The 7,500-nt window shown below is 37.3% G+C and overlaps 1 protein-coding gene across 1 annotated transcript in view; it reads left to right on the top strand.

Annotated features, from left to right (window-relative positions):
• LOC125031417 (transcription factor ets-4-like) overlaps positions 1-1,031 on the top strand; it is a 10,749-nt gene extending 9,718 nt beyond the window's left edge. The window contains exon 3 of the mRNA XM_047622134.1: positions 1-1,031. This exon is cut by the window's left edge and continues 760 nt beyond it. The gene's annotated coding sequence lies outside the window, so the exon portion shown is untranslated.
• The last annotated feature ends 6,469 nt before the right edge of the window (positions 1,032-7,500 follow it).

Genomic DNA, 7,500 nt, shown 5'->3' with positions numbered 1-7,500 from the left:
AGACCCCATGTTTGCAGCTGAGTAACGCCATGAAAGCCGGGCCGCGAACACTGCTTGAGTGTTTTAGATTAAGTGTTCGAGTAATAAACTGTATTTGTTTTAAGCTGATACGTGTCAAACACGGAGTTTAAAAAGTCTTGAAGTTTCCCTTTGGAAATAGAGTATTTTTTTATGTGTACGCCGCGGAGGGCGGTCGAGGAGCGCGGCCACCCCCTCCCCCTCCTCCGCAGCCTGGCGTCTGCACCATCATCACGTAGCTGCTGTGGACGCCGCCCGTAGTGGTCGTGTCAGTCCTCCCTTGTCTCAACCTCCCATACGTCGGGGTTGAGGCAGGGGCGTGATGCCAGAGAGAGAGGCGTGCTGGAGTCCCATCCCTCCCCCGCCCCGCCCCGCGCTCGCCTCTGCAAGCGCGGGGCGAGGCGGCGTCGGCGCCTCCAACTCTGCCCCATCCACTGCTTCGTTTCTGGGCGAGACGCAGCCGTGTCGAACGCACAGCTGCCTCCCGCCCACTGCATGCATGGCACCAAGTGTTCATGAGTGCATGGGACAGGGTTCGGGCGCTAGGAGGGTCCCGCCAAAGTGAATACAAGAGCGAGATGGGTTATTGCGCCCAGACTCAGCACGACTAGCGGCTGGTTGGCACTTGAACATAGCCACTTGGAAATCTATTTTTGTAAGACTGTGAATATATATATATATATATATATATATATATATGTATATATATGTGTATATATATGTTTATATTGTATATTAGCAACAATTCGTTTATATTGCTTCTGAAGTACCGGTAGATCATCTCACGTCATGATGATGAAAAAGCTTGTTTAAAAGTTCTACTACCAGGAGCAGTATGAACGACTGATAAAGCAACTGTAATAAATATATTAAAAAATCCAAAAAAAAATAAAAAATAAAAAGTTAAGTTTATATATTGGTATATACTTTCATCCGAAGTGTCCCCATTCCGGAATATATGATCACAGTGCTCATGTTGTACTTGTGTGTTCAAAATAAACACCTCCCACAAATCACGTTATTTATTCCCCCGAAAAAAATCACCCCAAGTCACATGAAAAACCCAAAAATATAACGAATGTATGTATTCTATAATACCGTAAATGAACCCATGAAAGTAACCTCCATTACGGTACCAGCAGTAACTTCATGAATATTATTGATTTGATATAACATGTCTTGAAAATAAGAAAATAAAATATAGATAAGTATCGTACAACTCTAGAAACCAGCTACTAAATCGCGCTAGAAATCCCACTACTCAACAAGATATCCACAACAAGACGACGAATAGAAACCCTGAAAAAAAATGTAAACAAACCGACCCTTGTTGCTTATTGAGGGGTACAGATCTTAATCCCCTTAACCTGAATGCCGTTGACAAGTTCAGACCACCAGAAAATATGTATTGTGTAATCAAAACCAGTTACAAAATACCTGTTTTCCATTTCCTAATTTCCCAGAATTTTAAATGGACTGTATACTTGTACAAGCTAGACGAATGATAGTGGTTGTTCTCGTATGTTAAAGTTCGTAAACACTTGATTTACTGCCACGATTCACTTACGAAACACGTATAGCTGTGCACAAAACCTATAATAATTTCATGAAACGCATACATCTAACAGTGATTTTTGTATACATGGAATAGTAACTTATTAATACACGGTTAAGGAGGAGAATTATCATGCAAAGCAGTTTGTGACCAAAATGCAATTGTTTTACTGCAATATAGCAGATTTCCGGTTAATCTGTTCAACTTGTTCTGAGGTTTCTACAACTGTTGATAATAATAGTAATGATGATGAAGATGATGCTGATGGTGGTGATGATGATGAAGATGATGATGATGATAATAATATTAATATTGATACTGATGACCATGATCATGTTAATAGGGATTATGATTATGATGATTATCATGTTAATTATAATGATAATGGTAATAATAATACCAAGAGTGAAAATAGTAATAACCAGTTGCGGTAAAACCAAGTAAATACCAAGAGATTTCAGTATAAAAGGTAATAAAACAGCTGTTCTTTCCCTCCCCTCCCCTCCCCACCCCTCCACACACACGCATTCGCCTCTACAATAGCGCTGTTTTAAATTCTAATCTCGATTTTCACAATATAGTATTTTCTCTTTTTCCCTCTTTCCATTCTATTATTAAATAATGCAAATTGTTAGTATCCTGTAGCTTCTCCCTCGCGTGAATAAATGTGCACTCCACCCTAACAATTTCATATAGTGGCCTACGTAAAGTGTAACACTGTGGAATTAACTTGAAAATTAAAAGGATCTGTATAGTGTCTGCGTATATGTATTTTGTTGTTGCTGTTGTTATTGTTGAAGGTAAATAATGATAATAATCACAACAGAATCAAATGAAAAATAGGAATGCTTTATGTATATATATATATACATATATGTGTGTGTGTGTGTGTGTGTGTGTGTGTGTGTGTGTGTGTTTTTTTTCTTTGCTTTTTTATGGTAAACGTAAGTAATTATAATGGTGATAACAATGAAATGAAAGTGAAAAAAGTGATGTGTGTGTGTGTATGTGTGTACATAATTGATAATCCTAATTATAACAGACTGAAATGAAAATTAATAAGTGATGTGTGACTTTAATTAGATATATTAATTTTTTACTGCAATACCAGAATTAATGAAAATTGAATGTATTTAGTTACGATTTAGTTGTCGATTTTTTTTTTTTTTTTTTTTTTTTTTTTTTTTTTTTTACTTACTAATGACCTTCTTTAACTTACATGAATCCCGAAAAAAATAAAAAAACAAAACAAAAAAAAGTAACAAATGTTGTCACATCTATAATAATGATAAAAATAATAATCATTATGATAATGATAATAACAACAACAACAACAATAATAATAATAATGATAATAATAATAATAATGATAATAATAATAATAATAATAATAATAATAATAATAATAAAAATAAATAAATAAATAAATAAATAGGTGAATAAATATATAAACATAGAACATAGATATAATATAAATCTTGTTTCTAACCTCAATCCATATTAATTATCGATAACTTAGCTTAGACCTATTTTTCACTATCGTAATCGGCTCAATTGATATCATATTATGTTGCAATTGTTCCTGCCAGTGCGATGTAATTATGTAAAAGTAGTAATGGGTAAAGAGAAAAATTTAGATTTGGGAAAATTTTAATATAATGATGATACATGACGCTGGGTTGGTCTACTTTTTGGAATAAAAAGAGGTAGTTATAAAGTAGTAATTATTATTACTAAAAAAATAAATAAATAAATATAATAATAACTACAGAACAAAAACAATAAACAAGCATATGTATAAGTAAAAAAATCAGTCAAATAAACGTATAAAAAGGAAACATTTATCTCGCGTAAAATTGTTCACTGGTTCGGCATGCAACAATTTCCCGCCAAAAAATGAACAGTTAGCTTGTGTGAATCGCAGGAAATTCCTACTTGGAGTTTAAACATTTTCTTAAAATCTGTAAAATAGTTGCTCATAGTAACAGCAATACTAATACGTACTGACTATTATATTTCGAAGCGGATAACTTTATTGAAATTGTGAGAAAAGTTTGGTGATAATAACCTCTATTTACTGTTAATAAAAAAAGCGAAATACATAATGTCACGTATGTAATAAATTATGCATTAAAGAGAAAAGTAAATTCAGGACGATTTAACTGCTAAGATTTTATGCCAACTCTGAAACTATTGCTTTTACAGGAAATGTTCCACGGTGAAAATAGCGTGATGTATTGTGGATGGACAGCGAAAATTATCTCATTTGTGAAAAATATGCGACTTTTTTTTGGCTGTTTCTAGACAAAGCAAAATTACTCTAAGGTAAGTGTACAAGGTCTGAATGCTACAATGACATTATTTTTCAGGGAGCTAGATCGTGATTTTATACGCTTTGTGCTTTCAAACGCAAACATTTCCTCGTGCGGTTGTTCCATGTGTATAAAATTTTCAAATATTTGTGACGAACAATCGCTCTCTTTGAAACTTTAGTCCTGAGACGGTAAGCTCCATTTGCAATACCTTTTTCCTTTTTTTTTTTTTTTTTTTTTTTTTTACATATATACTTTAAACGCTAAAGGGTCTAGAAATGGGATTTAACGAGATGCTTTCTTTCCATCGTTCTGGGATACGGACGTAAAGAGATTTCTCCGATAAGTATGTTCATAAAAGGGAGAACAAAAAATCCGGTAAACGAATTATTCCCGGAATAAGGAGATAAACAACTGACAAAGGTCCCGTTGTATTCTCCGAAATAATGTATTGACGAAATCCTTACAGCCATGATCGTCATATTGTTTTAACGTTAGTTTCGAAATCGGTGAATGATAAATATTCATGCAATCTAACTCGGCGTAAACAGTATTCAAATATGAACTGATGTTTATTTGATAAATATGAGATAAATGAAATATGAATTCACAGGTAAATATGAATATTTACTTACGCACACACACACACACGCACGCACGCACGCACGAACACGCACGCATGAACGCGCACAGACACACACACACACACACAAACACACACACACACATACACACACACATACACACACACACACACACACACACACACACACACACACACACACACATACATACAAGCACACACGCACACACACAAACACACACACACACATACACATATGCGCATACACATATCGAAAAACAAATTTAGGTATGTAACCCCCCCCCCCCCCCCACAGAAAAAAAAAATTAATAAAAATAGATAAATAAAGTACCAAAGAATAATGAAAATAAAGATATAATCAAACGAAATACAGTCAAGAAAATATTAATCGAAGCCAGGCGATTCCTAAAGCACACTCGAAATCTCTTCCGTCAGTCACTCATAGTTGGCTAATGATTTGCATCACAAGACGTATATTTAATTTTAAAAATCTTACATTTGCAAGTGTTAGAAATACGAAATGTGGTCAAGGAGGCTTTTGTAGATATTTTGAAAATAAAAGACATTTCTGTATCAATATGACAACACGGTAGAGAATTTAAGATAGAGAGTGAAATAAGACGATTTTATTTTTTTCTAGAGCAATATGGCAACATGGCGAAGGAGAAGAATTTAGGAGCAGTACGAAGTTCAAGTGATTTTTCTATAACGATGTCATTCATTAAGGATTCGTGAGTACTTCCCTTCACGCTGGTATTTAAGCAGGTGTCAGTCCTCGCGCCCAACGGTAAGTTCCTGAGGGACGCCCTTCATGGTAGACGAAGAGTAAAAACCCTCATCTACCTCCAGTTGTTTATGAAATAACTCATAACTTGCTGTGACTAACATCCCCCCCACCCCCCCTCTTCCTCTCTGTAATCTATCCCCATTCCCCCACCCCCTACCCTCTTCCTCCCTTTCCCCAGGTGAGTAAGTAGCTCTCTGACCTCTTTTTCTTGCCTTTTTGTTTTTACCTAGGTGTGGGTAATTCTCTTTCCCTTTCTCCTGCCTTTCTATTGGGTGTTTGTAGCCCTTTTCCCCTTATTCGTCCCTTTCCCTTAGGTGTGACTAGCCCCACCCCCTCTCTCTCACCCCCCAGGGATACGCACCCCTCTCGCATACCTTCCATCCCTTCGCCTAACCTCCCACCCCTCCTTCAGGTAGTGTGACGCAAGGTCTCAGAGTCGTCGAGTGTCCGATATAACGACAAGTGAACAAGAGTTTTATCTTCCGTAATATTAATCCTTTCAGCGCAGACAAGCTGTTCAGTGTGTGTGAGAGCGGCCTTCATTCTTCCGCCGAGAGGTGTAGTAGGTCACGAGAACCTCTTAGAAAAACCGGTGTGAGACTTCTGCTATTCAACTTTGATACAGGTCAAGTCAATCCAAATGCTGGGCGAGTGTTAGGCCCGGCTGAGTCCTTGTCTCACTCTTGTCCCACTCGCGTCCTCTCTCACGCCCTTCCACCCACGCTCGTTCTCCTCGCTGGCACCCATACCTGTGTCCCCCACCCACGCTCGCTCTTGCTCTCGTATCTACACCCATATCCACATCCTCTCATGCCCTGACAAAGTTTTCTCTTGCTCTCCCACTCATACAGTGTGCGTACCCGCTCCTTTTCCTACTCTCTCGCCCACTCCCTCTCTCACGCTTGTATCCACACCCTCTCACGCCCTCATACCGCTTTCTCTCGCTCTCCCACTCATACAGCGTTCGTCCCAGCGCTTTTTCCACTCTCTCGCCCACTCCCTCTTCTTCGCCTTCCTCATGTCCCCCCGCCACCTATTCCCTCTTTCCCACTCACCCCGCGTTCCCACTTTTTAACCCACTCCCGTCACCTTCTCTCGTTCCCTCACTCACTCACTATCATACCCGACAGCCGCTTTCACACCTACATTTTCTGTCTCTCTCTCTCTCTCTCTCTCTCTCTCTCTCTCCTCTCTCTCTCTCATTCTCACACCCTTTCTCGCTCGCAGTCCCACGCACCTCTCGCTCTCTTCTCTCTCCTCTCCCGTCTTATGCCTTCCTTTCTCTCTTTCCCTCTGCGCTTTCTCCTCTTCCTCCACGCACGTTTCACGCTGTGCTTTTCATCCGTGTTCTTCCTTCGTCTGTTCCTTCTGCATGATACTTTTTCACTCATCAAAGTCGATTGCAGAAAGGTACTATTGAGGAGTCCTCTCTGTTCGATGACGTAATTACTTACTTTCTCGAACTGAGGTCATACTGCGTGTTTTTCTTCTCTCACTCTCATGTCCTTTCCTTCACTTTTGTATTTCATTTTTCTTTTTCCCTAATTTTGAGTCACCTTTTTCAATTATTTCAATGTGTTTTTTTATATTTTTCTTTTTATAATTGTATTTCATGGACTTTGATCAACTGGATTTAATTGTAGGCGGATTTTATGAAGTTACTGATGACTGACGACTTGAGAAATAGGTGAAAGCTAAATCAAAATAAGTACATGGTAGATAGATCAAAATAGATACGTCATAGATAAATCCAATTAATGAACAAGAGATGAACATAGATAAATAGGAAAAAATAACAAGCAAGATTGCTAATTAATAGAAAGAGATTAATGAACTATGACAAGTAGTAAACATTAGGATATTTGGTCTTAAAACAAAGCATATCATTAGTTAATTGATGCACTCAGATAATGATTTCGTGTACACACACACATACATATATATAGAATATATATATATATATTATATATATATATATATATATATATATATATATATATATATATATACTGTTTATTCACACAGATACACTACTTATAGTTCATATATATATATATATATATATATATATATATATATATATATATATATATATATACTGTGTACACACACACACACACACACACATACACACACACACACATACACACATACACACACACACACACACATACACACACACACATACACACACACATACACACACACATACACACACTCCGAC

Source organism: Penaeus chinensis, chromosome 13, assembly GCF_019202785.1.
Source record: "Penaeus chinensis breed Huanghai No. 1 chromosome 13, ASM1920278v2, whole genome shotgun sequence".
Lineage (NCBI taxonomy): Eukaryota > Metazoa > Arthropoda > Malacostraca > Decapoda > Penaeidae > Penaeus > Penaeus chinensis.
The sequence above is the reverse complement of the archived record's forward strand: the minus strand, read 5'-3'. Positions and strand labels throughout refer to the sequence as shown.